Source organism: Nicotiana attenuata, unplaced genomic scaffold (assembly GCF_001879085.1).
Source record: "Nicotiana attenuata strain UT unplaced genomic scaffold, NIATTr2, whole genome shotgun sequence".
NCBI classification, from domain to species: domain Eukaryota; kingdom Viridiplantae; phylum Streptophyta; class Magnoliopsida; order Solanales; family Solanaceae; genus Nicotiana; species Nicotiana attenuata.
Window position 1 is genome coordinate 220,413 of NW_017671124.1, and position 14,484 is coordinate 234,896.

At 37.3% G+C, this 14,484-nt stretch overlaps 1 pseudogene; it reads right to left on the reverse strand.

Annotated features, from left to right (window-relative positions):
• Positions 1-8,450: 8,450 nt before the first annotated feature.
• LOC109206088 lies at positions 8,451-9,671 on the reverse strand (annotated as a pseudogene).
• Positions 9,672-14,484: the final 4,813 nt, after the last annotated feature.

Sequence of the window (14,484 nt, forward strand, 5' to 3'; positions counted from 1 at the left end):
TCTTGATGAGACGAAGCTTGGAGAGATTCTTGGTGATCTGATTGATGATTAAACCTACTCAGATAGGTTGAGAACCTGGTCCGCGAGGACCCGTGGTAGAATAAGATGCTAAGTTGCAGGGTGAGAATGAAAGATTGAGGAAACAAGCGGAGGAAGTGAGAGAGCAAATGATCATTGATCAAAGGAGAGGAAATGAACGAATAGTCAAGCTCATCAAGGACTTATCCCTTTACTTTTGCTCCTTCCCAGTGATCCATGTCTTTCACTCCTTCCAAATTCCCTTGAACTCTTATCTTCTTTTGATCCCCATATTTGATGACATTGGTACTTCAGTTGTTTAAATTGTCATATTATGCATTGTTGAAACTACTGTGCTTTTATTATAATTACTCCACTATGGGCAATCACTCTATTTTGTGCACTGACATTCACTTGTTGTTCTTGTTATTGTATATGCTGTGTTGCCCAAGTGGCCTGAGTTAATGTTGCTGAACGTTTTTTTTGGTTGAGCTTCTTCTGTTATTTCTTTTCGATGATGCCAAAAGAGGGAAGTTATATAGGTGTCAACATGGGGGAGGAACAAAAATTTATATATTGAGTTGTGCATGAATGATGGCTGTGCTTCGCAGGGGGAACACTGCTGATGGCTCTGCTTTGCAGGGGGAACGTGCTGAAAATATGTTGATTCTAGTTTTGATCCGCAGGGAAACATGTGAAGAATATGGTTCTCAAGAGAAATATTAATTTTGGGTTTGTCATCATCAAAAAGGGAGAAATTGCTCTAAGTTACACTATGTAATATTTTGATGATGACAAACGTTCTCAACGTACAGGGTGCAGACCAGATGTTCAGTACAGATAAGGAACCTGATTCTCAGGGGGAATAATTCAGGGTTTGTCATTCATCAAAAAGGGGAAAATTGATAAGTTATGGTACTTTGAGTTTTGATGATTTGCCATACAGTCTTGACGAACCAGTTGTGATCAGCTCCTTAGGTTTGGTTCTCATGGGGAATATGGCTGATTTGTAGGGGGGACAATGTGGAGATCTGGGTCCCAAGGGGAATATCAATTCTAATTTTGTCGTCATCAAAAAAGGGGAAATTGATAGGTTACAAGTACCTTGGGCATAAGTACTTTACTTTATGTTTTGATGATCTAACAAACTTACCATCCAAAACCAGATACGAAACATGTTACACATCTACAAGACCTTGAGATCACAAAGTTCCAGGTTATGATCATGTGTGGGATATAACTAAACTCTTTAGAGAGGAAGGGATAGCTGAGGAAACAGGTCCCTACCAGTTCCCGAGGAGACTGTATGAGGTCAACTCTCCAGCAAGAAAGTTACTGCCTGCACACGCTACTGCATAGGAACAATGCAGCGGTCAACTTTCTACGGAAGGCTTTTTACCTACCTTGCTTACATCATTGTAAGTGATGTCACACACGTATAAATACCATCAAGGAAGGTAAAAACAACTTACTTCATGAATGAATTAGATAAGGGACCTGAAGCATGCCTGGTACAATCATTCAAGTTAATCGACTCAAGATAATTTGGGCAGTGTACTTTAGATTCACAGGAACTAGATTAGGGACCTGATCCCTTGGTGTTCCCCTGACAGAAGTATAGGTCAACTGTACAGCTGAAAAGCAACTGCAGAATGTGACTGCCTGCAACAGTGCTGCAGACAGTGCAGAAGTCACTTCCCATTGAGAAGAGACATGTACTAACAAAGATTTGACATCACTAAGGTGATATCTTTTGTAGTATAAACCTTATGCAAGGCACACGATTCAGGTTCAACACTTGCAAAATCAAAAGAGGAAATATTCTCTCAAGTGCTAGCAATAACCTCTCTCAAGATCGATGCTGGCACAACCTCAAGGACCGGATCCAAGATTGAAGATATATTAAGTCCTTAGGTTTGTTGAGTCTTTGTTATTTGTTTTTCAATTGTAACTCGTATCTAGCTTTGTTAGAAGCTGTGTTTTAGGAAACCCAAAATCACAAACCCTCTAAGTATGTGTCTTGGCTAGAGTTAGTCGAGTTGTAAAGCCTTTGTAATAGAGTTATAACAAAGTGGCTTGTAATAGATTTATTACAAGTTAGAGTGATTGAAGTCTTTGTAATAGAGTATTACAAAGTGGGTTGTGGTGAGAGTATCACAAGTTAGTCAAAGTCTTTGTAGCTAGAGAGTCACAAAGTGGCTTTTGGTGAGAGCATCACAAGTTAGTTAAAGTGTTTGTAACTAGGGAGTCACAAAATGGCTTGTGGTAAGAGTACCACAAGTTAGTTGAATTCTTTGTAATAGAGTCATTACAAAGTGGCTTGTAATAGGTGTTTACAAGTTAGTGAAGTTGAAAGCCTACAAGTGTAGGTCGTGGTTTTTGTCCCCTTGAGTTGGGATTTTTCCACATAAAAAACTTCTTTGTTGTTTACTTACTGCCGAGCTACTGTGGGAACAATTAGAGAACCTGGTTCCCTATACTGGTTGGTTTTAAAGTCTGTTGCTCACAGTGGGAGCTGATAGAGAATGTGGTTCTTTATACAGCAGGAACTTATCCTGTGTCTCATTTACATATTGATTCAGTAAGTTAGCACTGTGAGAACTGATATAGGTCCAGATCGCTATACAGTTTGGCTCATTAGTATTTTCAGTGGAAACTCATAGAGAACCCAGTTCTCTATACAGTCTGGTGGACACTTAGTTTCTAACATAGAGGAATAATTAATGGGGTAACGACAACTTTTCAAACTCTTAGAAGTCTAATCAAACTGAAATTCAGTTTTGAAGAGATGTTGGAGTGTATCCCTAAAATCTAGGTACTTCAATTTTGTTAGGACTGTTTAGAACGAAACTGGTTCACTTGTAACGGATAAGTCCAAAAGGAGTTTAGAATTAGGTAGGACTCTGACCATGATCCAAATATAATTATTTCAAATTATGCAGAGTGTAGAAAACATACCTATTTATCTTGATGAACCAGGTTCTTCACTGAAAATTCTCTTGTGTAAGTCTAAATTTGCTAAAAACGGAGAAGATATCATTAGAAATTAATGAGTCATTTTAGCACATGGTACATGAGTATACTGTTGAAAGTATGAGACTGAGCAAGATTTAATCTAATTATATACAAAATTTATAAACTTTCTAACCATTCATTTTTTTTTCGTTTAACTTTGAACTGGTCCTTTTAGGTGATCTTAATCATCCCTAATTCCAACCTATTCCTCTCAAAGTGATCTCTGCTTAAGGCTTTTGTTTTCGAAGACCCATTTTGTGCTAATTACTGATATGTCCTCGGGTCTTGGTACTAGATGCCAAACTCGAATCTTTCCGAATTGTTTGAGTTCATCTTGCATTGCATTTACCTAGTCTGCATCTTGAAAAGCCTCAATAACATTTTTAGATTCAATAAGAGATAAGAAAGCATCAAAAGTACAAATATTCCTTAATAAAGATCTAGTTTTGATTCCAGAGGTTGGGTCATGCATTATATTCTCAATGGGATGAGAACTTTGATACTTGTAAGATTTCACAACCAACTGGTTTCCCCTTGATGTTCTTTCAATGCTTTGTTGCTGTGGAACAGGTTTCCCAGAGTAGAGGAACCTGTTTCATCACCGGTTCCTTTTTCTGAGTTTGGGATGTGATTTCATTTAAATTACTTACCATCCCAATTGCTTCATCTTCATGTTCCTGTCTCTCAAAACGAATGTTAGTTTCATCAAAAATCACATGTACATTTTCTTCTACACACATATTTCTTTTGTTATAGATTTTATAAGCTCTACTATGTGAAGAATATCCCAAGAATACTCCCTCATCAATTCTGGGATCAAACTTACCTATGGAGTCTTTTCCATTATTGTGCGCAAAGCACTTGCATCCAAGTGCCCTAAGATGGGATATATTTGGTTTTCTTCCTTTTAGTAACTCATAGGGAGTCTTCTTTACAAGAGGTATGGTCATGCACCTATTTATGATGAAACATGCAGTGTTCACAGCTTCTGCCCAGAAGCTATGAGGCAGTTTACTAGAAAGAAGCATAGTCCTAGCCATTTTTTCCAATGTCCTATTCATTCTTTCAACTTAACCATTTTGTTGTGAAGTCCTAGGTGCAGAAAATTTATGATCTATGCCATGCATATCACAAAATTCAGCAAATTTAGCATTTTCAAATTCAGTACCATGATTAGACCTAATTGATGCAAGTTGATTACCTTGTTGTTTTTCTGTTTTTCTCACAAAGGAAGTGAACATGTCGAATGCTTCATTTTTAGATATCAGAAATAGTGTCCAAGTAAACCTAGAGTAATCATTAATAAGCAAGAAAACATATCTCTTACCACCTATGCTCAGAATTCTCATTGGTCCACAAAGATCCATATGGACAAGTTCCATCGTTCTGGTAGTACTTACCATTTTCTTGCTTTTGAAAGAGGATCTTACCTGCTTCCTCCTTGCACAAGCCTCACGAACTTTATCTTCTTTGAACTTAATGTTAGGCAGTCCTATCACTAAGTCCATGGAGACTAGTTTGTTGAGTTGACATAGACTGACATGTTCAAGTCTTTTATGCCAAAGAAGGGGATCATTACCCAACACACTTAAGCAAGTGAGTTCATTTTCTGAAAGTGCGGACAGATTTACAATGTATATATTGTTTAATCTTTTTCCCTGTAAAACAATCTTGTTAGTGGTAAGATTAATCACAAAACATTTGGTAGAGGTGAAAGCTACCAAGTTACCTCTATCACACAATTAGGATACACTGATTAGACTCTATTTTAGGCCATCTATCAAGTAGACATTCTCAATAAGGACAGAATCAGTCTTACCTACCTTTCCAACCCAAATGATCTCACCTTTCTTCCCATTTCCAAAGGAGACATTACCTCCTTTGAGGTCTTCAAGTGAAAGGAACTGGTTCTTGCTTCCTGTCATATGCTTTGAGTAGCCATTATCCATGTACTATATTTGGCCGCTCCTCTTCACTTGGACCCGCAAAAGGAAATCAGGGGTTAGTCTTAGGAACCCAAACTAGTTTGGGTCTCTTTCTATAGGTAAAAGGGTGAATCGGATTCTTTTTAGCCCAACCTGGCAGCCTATTTTTCCCTTGAACAAATGCTTTATTCTTTTGACTAGCCTTCTCTTTTGCAATGCATTCACTTTTATAGTGACCGATTTTACCACAATACGTGCAAATGTTTTTCTCAGGAAGTGTGAGGTACTTGCTTTTGGGATCACACTTAGGTGCGGGGTTCCCATAGCCAAGTCCTCTCTTATTGCTACTATGGTGTTCATATAGCCATGAAAGTCCATTGGAGGACCTATTCCATTTACAGGTTCTGTCTAGCTCGTGCTTAACCTTGCTTAGATCCTCCTTAAGGAATCTTATGTGCTCATCTCTTTTGAACAACTCGTCTTTCATTTTTCCTAGGTTTTCTTCTAGTGTGAGTTATGTGTGATCAGCTTTCTTTTTACCTGTTCCTAATTTTAGTTTTAGATTTTCAGATCTTTGCTGTAGGACAGTGGTGTCAAGTTCATGAACCCGATTCTTTAACTCAACATTTTTACTATCACTTTCACTAGCCCTAAGTTCCAGATTTTTGCACTTAGCTTTCAAAAGCACGCAGTCCTTAGACAACTGTTCCTTTTCATTATTTAGATCCTCAGATTCATCAATGAAATCTAGGAGTAACTCAGATAACTTTTCTTCAGACAAAAATTTAACCTTGTTTTTGAGATGAGTTCTACTTACCTCAGATTCCTCATCGGATTCTCCAATTGCCATAAGTGCTTGTTCATCTCCATCTTCATCCTTTGAGTCCTCATCTGAGCTTTCTCCCCAGGCAGCAACCATAGCCTTTGTTTATCCTTTATTTTTCTTGGGTTGAACCTGTTCCTTCTTCCTGTTCCTACATTTAGCTCTTTCTTTCTTCTATTTAATTTCCTATTGAGGACAGTTTTTGATGTGTTGATCAGTCTTCCCACACTTGTAACACCCCTTATTGGTTTGTTTTTTAGGAACCCTTCGTTTGCTGTAGCTTCCACTTCTTGAAGGACCCTTTCCTCTCATTAGGTACTTTTTGAAGTCCTTTGTGATCATGGTCATTTCATCCTCCTCTAGATCAGCACCTTCAGTGATTCGGAGTGCCAGGCTCCTTTCCTTCTTGGGTTCATCTATCTTCATTGCATGCCTTCTAAGTTCATAGGCGGTGAGATTTCCAATTAGCTCATCCAACTTAAGAGTGGCAATATTCTTTGATTCCTGAATAGTAGTGATTTTGCTTTCCCAAGAGATTGGCACAACCTTTGTCAAAATCTTCTCAACTTTGTCCTCTTCAAGAATAACCCTTCCAAGAGACTTAAGTTCATTTGTCAGTGTGGTGAACCTTGTATACATCTCCTGGATGGTTTCCCATTCCTTCATGGTAAAGTTCTTATATTAAGAATACAACAGTGTTCCTTTGGACCTCTTCACTTTCGGTGTTCCTTCATGAGCCACTTGCAAAGTGTCCAAGATTTTCTTATCAGTGGTACGACTTTGAATTCTACTGTACTCGTTTGGACCAACTCACACACAAGCCATTTCTTGGCCTTAGCATTCTTTTCCTATTTCCTCAAGTCCTCAACATTGCAGTTAGCTCTTGTTTTGGGTACATCTACTCCTTAAGAATTCTTCTTCATGGTAGCCAAGGGGAAATCAGTGAAAATGTCCCATAACTCATGGTCTTTTCCGATGATGTGATCTCTCATCCTGATTTTCCACCAAGATTAGTACTGGCCATTAAATAGCGGAGGCCTATAAGTGGGTTGCCCTTCCCAATTTCCAGGTGGTGCAGTCATCTTGATCTGTTCCTAAGGTGTTAGCCTCTTCAAGGATAAGCCGCTCTGATACCAATTGATGATTTATACTTCAATACCACACAAGAGGAGGGGTGATTTATGTGGTGACCAAGTTTTTGCTTAACCTAATTATGGAAGGACCTAGTTCTTCTAAGTGTTCCTTAACCTACTATTGCGGAAATAGTAAATGCGGAAAGTAAAGAACATAAGTATTTTACGTGGAAAACACCTGGCTTGAAAGGTGAAAAAACCACGAACTACTTCCTAGTAGAATTTTTCCAAACTCTTCACTAAATCACTGAGCCAAAAACAGTATTTACAATAACTCCTTTGTAAACCTAGGACTAACTCTAATGGCATAAAACCTCTAACTGCTGCCACAACATCAAGTTAACTCTAACTTGAACGCTCTGAGTACCTATTACAATTGCCTCTAGATAAAGCTGAAAGGCACAATATGAAAATACCTACTACAATTGAAGTAAAATAAAAGACAGACACTTAGAACTAATTCTTCTACCTCGTTCATGTAGCTTCAGTTTTGCACACTTGAATCACACACGAACTGCTTGCAAAATTGCCTTGCTATTTTGCTCTCAATTCACGTTTAACTTCTGTGTTTGTGCAACATCTGTAATGTGAGAACATCCTGCAATTTATAGAGTTACTAGATGAAGAAATAACTAGAGTTCTAATGCTACTCTTCCTTGGTGGAAGAGTTCTAGCTGATTTCAACTTCTAACTCCTTTTGTATCTTGGATAGTGTTCTCTCTAATTAAGGAGTCCTTCTCCATAGAGTTAGTAGATGAACAAATAACTAGAGTTCTAATGCTACTCTTCCTTGGTGGAAGAGTTCTAGTTGATTTCAACTTCTAACTACTTCCCTATCTTGGATAGTGTTCTCTTTGATTAAGGAGTCCTTCTCCTTATCAATTATGAAACATTTTCGATCATATCACTTATATTAAGTTAAGCTTATCTCCTTATCGTGCATCCAATATGCTCCAATCTGCCCGTTTCTATGCACACCAGGGATTAATATGGAGGGATAGACATGGTTCGTGCCTGAGCTTCCTTTGTAAATCTTCAAAACAAACATTTACTTGGGCCAACAAACCAATTTAATGATTCTACATGAAAGGCAACATTACTGCGGCTAAGTCTCTCATATTCACAAAAATCGTAGGTAGACTTTCCACAACTGGTGATGGAAATAGATTTCACAACATCATCAAACTTATATACAATAACATTGTAATTTTATGTATATTATCAAGAAATAGATTTCAAAACATCATCAAACTTATATACAATGACATTGTAATTTGTATATTATCAAGTAACGTTTACTTGCCTAGCAGATAACATGCCTTACATTTAGATTCCCCTTTTTATGAAGGATTACCTCTAGATATTTTTTAGAGGACCAGATAGTATAAAAGTTTCTTTACTTTTTCGGTGTATTATAAGTTATTAATTCTTTGGGTGTTTACAACTTAATCTCATAAATTAATTACTTCATAATGAACCTCTGTATATATTAATCACCATATAACAACTGGGGGAACCCCAAAAAAATGGTTGAGAAAAAGAATGTGAATGGCACACTGATAAATATATCGTCATTGTTAGAGGTAAATATCAAACTTGCAAAAAGTACATAATATCTTAACATATATATTGACCATCAGAAATACATCCATAGGAGGAGAGTGGCATATATAATATTTTCTTCATACACAACATTATTTATTTCACAAGCTAGTTATAACCAGCCAATATTGCCAAATATATGGCATTGAGCCACTGAATAGCATAGATTTTCTATTACTTGAGAAGGTGACCCTCTATATCTCTTGTCACACCAAGGGCTAAACCTAAGAGAACGAGAGGCTCTGGGGTGTCTTCAGTTTTCTTCTCGTACACAAATGTCCATGTAGTCCATTGGTGATTATTGGATGAAATGATAGTGAAGGAATTGTACAACTCTAATAGATCTCCTCCAATCACTTTCCAAGTGATTGATTTCTTTTGACGATCGATCGCTTCAATCACTTGCTTAGCAATCTTATCTTTTCCATCTGCAATCCGAAAATAGAAGAGATAATAAACGAGGAAAAACATAAATTTGATTATATTGTATTTGGTACGATTGAAACAATTTTCCATGAACTTCGCACGATTGAAACAATTTTTGGTGAAAGAAGTTTTGTCCTGAAAAATATTTGTTGGTGTTTGTTTTAGTGACTGAAAGGAATATATTGCAGACGATATATTAATTAGTTTGGAGAGTATTTTGACAAAAGTTTTGAGTACAAATGGTTAATAATAACGTCTAACTGTTAATTAGTTGGACTATGTCATATGAAGTTAAAAGTTTAGCGAGTTGTAAGTAAATAGTTTCCGCATATAAGTGAAAGATGTTCTTTTTCCCCTTTTGTTGCCAAATGATTTACTTGGACTACATTTTATGGTTACTAAACCGTTTTTTTTGTTTGAAAAATGGCCCTGTCATATTGAACACCTAAATGTAAAAACATTAATTGATGCGAGTAATCATATAGAGAGAGAGGAAAATGTGTATTACCGTCGTTATATTTCCCGCTAACTATCGAACCAATCTTTACGGTTCCACCTTCATGAATCTCAAAATCGTTTAGCTTACCCGGGCATATATTGGGTAAATGATGAGTATTAGTGTGAATAATATCATGAACCAAATGTCCTCCACACTTTACCTCTACTTAAGCAATCAACTTGCCCTTCACTCCCATATTTACTTTTTTCTGAGTAGCTAAAAGTTGTGAAAAGAAAGTGGTGTGAGAAAATGTTCAAAAGTTGTAGTCTTTATATAGATTTTAATTAGCTGTATGGAAAGCTGCTATAAAACATGATCCACGACTTTTAATTAGTGGGGACGAAGGTTAGCGTTAGTTCATTTCGTATATAATTAGGTTTTAGTAAGTCATAAGTTTGTCCTTCGATTTGATTTTTTACCTACGCACGCTAATTAAAAGATGCTGCGGATAAGTTTAAAGCTTATGAGGTATATTCATTCTGTAGACAAGATTGAGGTTTGCAACTACGAGGTCCTTAATTAATTTAAGGATCACAAAATTATGAACATTAATTTTACTGTTATAAAAGAATGAAGACAAATGAATTTCAATACTATTGCTAAAAAAAAAGAATTTATCTAATTAGTTGTCACGATCCAAATCTCACATGTCGTGATGGCGCCTATCGCATACTAGGCAAGCCGTCAACCACAATAAAACCACTAAGTTTGAAAACATGATAAAATAAGTTTAAGAGTAAGATCTCATAAATACTACTACGAAAATAACGCGACTCAATGTAGTAATTCCCCCAAAATCTGTGTGTTACCGAGTACATGAGTATCTATACCATAACATGGTCTGAAATACTGTCGGGAAAGATAGAACAATATAATAAAACTAAAGGATAAAAGAGGAGAGTCAAGGTCTGCGGACGCCAGAGCAACTACATCAAAAATCTCTGAACTGATTAAGTTCCAAGATCAGCAACCATTGTACCCGAAAGTACCTGGATCTGCACACGAAGTCCAGAGTGCAGTATGAGTACAACCGACTCAATGTACTCAATAAGAAACAAGACTAACCTTGGGCTGAAAACAATGATGAGCTCAACAAGTACGATCCAAATATAGAAATAACTGTACAAAATGCAGACATGCTTTCAAGTTCAACGGTTAAAGCTCAAACAGGTAAAATATGCCAAGTGTAACTGAAATGAGGAATGATACATCTCGATATCTACAAGTCACTTATGTATGCCAATCGCAATGCAGTAAACGATGAAAACATATGCATACTTTCAGAGTATAAATCACTTAGTCCTCCCATTCACTCAATCCTCCCAATCGCCCGACGCTCGCTCTCGCACTCGCTCTCACACTCGCACTCAGTAGGTACCTGCGGTCACTGCTAATAAGTCAGACTCCGGAGGGGCGCATCCTGCCCAAGCGCTATAATAAGCCAATCATGGCATGAATCAATAAAGCATGCTGCGGCGTGCATCCCGATCCCATAAATATCCTCACAATCAGGCCCTCGGCCTCACTCAGTCATCAATCTCTCCAGTCAATCAGGCTCACAAGTATCATGATAATCAACCTAAACAATAATGATATGATGCATCAATAAATGACAACATAGACTGAGATATAATATGCAAATGATAGCTGTGACTGAGTACATAATTGCAAATTAAGCAAGTAAGTTAACAGCAACACGACCTCTGTGGGTCCCAATAGTACCAGCAAGTAGCATAAACATGATTTGTAACATGAATCGCAACTCAATTTCACATGGAGAATATACGGTTAACAATAAGATTATTCGACTACACAGTTCCAAGGAATCGACCGAGGCACAATTTCTAGGGTGCACGCCCATACGCCCATCACCTAGCATGTGCATCACCTCAACACCAACCACATAATAGGTAATTCAGGGATCCATACCCTCAGAAACAAGTTTAGAAGTGTTACTTATCTCAAACCATGCATATCTCTAGTCCAACAAGTCCTTGCCTCGCGAATCGGCCTCCGAATGACTCGAATCTAGCTACAAACAATTCGATACAATCAACACAAGCTATAGGAATCAATTCCATATGATAAAGATATGTTCTTAAGCAAAAGTTAAAAAGACAACTCAAAAAGTCAACCCCTGATCCACATTTCGGAATTCGACAAAATTTACAACATCCGAACACCCATTCAACTACGAGTCCAACCATACAAAAATTACTCAAATCCGATCACAACTCGACCTTCAAATCCTCAAATTAAAGCTATGAAATTTCTACAATTGTGTTCCCAATATTTCAACCCAAATCACTAATTAAATGATGAAATCAATAGTATATTCGTGTAATTTAACCAAAACCGAGTTAGAATCACTTACCCCAATCCTCCCTTGAAAATCTCTCCAAGAATCGCCTCAATCCGAGCTCCCAGAATCAAATTATGGAAAAAGACTCAAACCCTCGTTTTTGAGATTTTATTCTGCCCGGATATCCCTTGTTTGTGATTGCGAAGCACAAACTCAAAGGCTCCCCAACTTACTCTCCGCGAACACGGAATCCACATGCGAACGCGATGCATAGACTTCCCAAACCTACGCGATCGTAAACAACCTCATGGGATCGCGATGAACAATCTGCATGAACCAGCCTTCTCCTTTCACTTCTTTGCGGTCGCGACTACGCCCACGCATTCGTGATACGTTAACTGGTAAAACTACACGATCGTAGACCTTACCTCGCGATCGTGACATCACACTGGTAATCGCTACAAAAAAACCAGTAGCAGAAATGAGTAGTTCCTCCAAGGTTCCAAATGCGCCAAACATGGTCCGAATCACATCCGAGGCCCTCGGGACCTCAACCAAACATATCAACAAGTCTGAAAATACGATACGAATTTAATAGAGGCCTCAAATCATATCAAACAACATCAAAAACAAGAATCACACCCCAATCAAGCCTAATGAACTTATGAACTTCTAACTTCTACATTCGATGCCGAAACCTATCAAATCAACTCCGATAGACGTATAATTTTTCATACAAGTCCTAAATGACACAACAGACCTATTCCAACTTTTGAAACAAAAATCCGAGCCTGGTAACCACAAAGACAACTCTCGGTCAAACTTCTCAACACTCCAAACTTCCAATTATTCCAATTTTTGCCATTTGAGCCAAAATCACCTACGGACCTCTAAATCAATATCCGGATACACTCCTAATTCCGAAATTACCATATAGAGCTATCGGGACCCTCAAAACTCCATTTCGGTGTCATTTACACATAAGTCAACATCCGGTCAACTGTTTCAACTCAAGCTTCCAACCTTGGGACTAAGTATCCCAATTCATTTCGATAATCTTCGGAACCAAACCAATCACCCCAGCAATTCACGTAACGATAATTGAGCATAGAACAGGTATTAAATGGGAGAACGGGAGACAACACTCAAAACGACCAGCCGGGTCATTACATTAGCTTTCCAACTAATCGTTGAAATTAAATAGTCGACGCATGTATAATATGTATATAATGGTATATAATCATTATATAATCCATGTATAAATAGCCAAATCTGTCGACTATTTATATAGAGATCCAAAAAGGAAGATGATCTTTATCAAACAAGTGAATCCGTAACGATTTGCACGTTTGTGATTTCGTCTCCTAGTACATATTTTGTTTTGACAAAGAAGGTTTTATATTTTACGCTACATAACTTTTTTTTCTTTTTTTGATTTCAGTGTAATAAACGTGAATATACAGGATTTGTTGTGGGGTCATAATGTTACCACCCGGATTCTCAACTTCGGGGTCGTGATGATGCCTAACATCTACTTGCTAGGCAAGCTAATATTAGATAACAAATAAATCATTTTAACAATTTAAAACAAAGTAATAACAATTATTAATGATTAATAAAGATGTAATACATAAGATATGCCCATAATATAACACAGTCTAGTCTAATTCTAGAAAATCTGGAGTCATCAGTACATGAGCAACTGGAATAATACAAGTATGATTTGAACGAAATACAACTATTTGAAATGAAATAAACAGTAAAGATAGAAGTAGAAGGGGACTTCGGCGACTGCAAATGCTAGCTGCTCTACCTCAAGTCTCCGCTGTAGATATGATCCGAGCAGAAGCACCACTAGACACCGCTGGGACCAACATTAGTATAAGTGTAGCATGAGTACAACCGATCCAACATACTCTATAAGTGTCGAGCCTGACCTCGACAAGATAGTAACGAGGCTATGACAATACACATACTAAGATCCTGGGCAGATATATACATAAACCAACATAAACAATAAATAATAACGCGGAGTAAACATATAGAAAGGAAAGTACAAACTCACCGAGTAGCCTTTTCACAAAATAAACAACAATGCAACAGATTAAATCGCCTACGTACATCAAATAAAGTAATAAATTTAACAATGACACGACGTCATCCTTCGTGCTTTTACTCACCATGTAATATCATAAATGCAATGGCACGACATCATCCTTCATGCTTTTACTCTCTTCCTCGCAATGATAATAGTGATATGATAATTGAAATGGCACGTAATCACCCTTTGTGCTTTAATCCTCACAATCTCTTAGATAAATGATAGTATATGCATATAAGGCACGACAACACCATTCGTACTTTTCACTCTTCCTCACCAAGAAAAAATAATAATCCAAGGTACCAATGCAAGGTAGGAAGTAAATTCCACTTCAATCATATTATTATAATAAACAAACTCAACTTTCAATAAACAATAAATACGAAGCTGAACAATTAAAGAAATAATAACCTAACTAAGGCATGAAAAACTTAGTCAATGAAACAATATAGTACAATAAAATAATTTCCACTTGCATACATTAACTCAATGACAATGCATATATACTCGTCACCTTACATATACCTCACCCCCACATATAAATCACATAGTAAATAGACCAACAAGTCTGAATTCCCCCAAGTCAAAGTTAACCACGACACTTACCTCACTACGCAACCAAAACAATGCTCAACTGCGG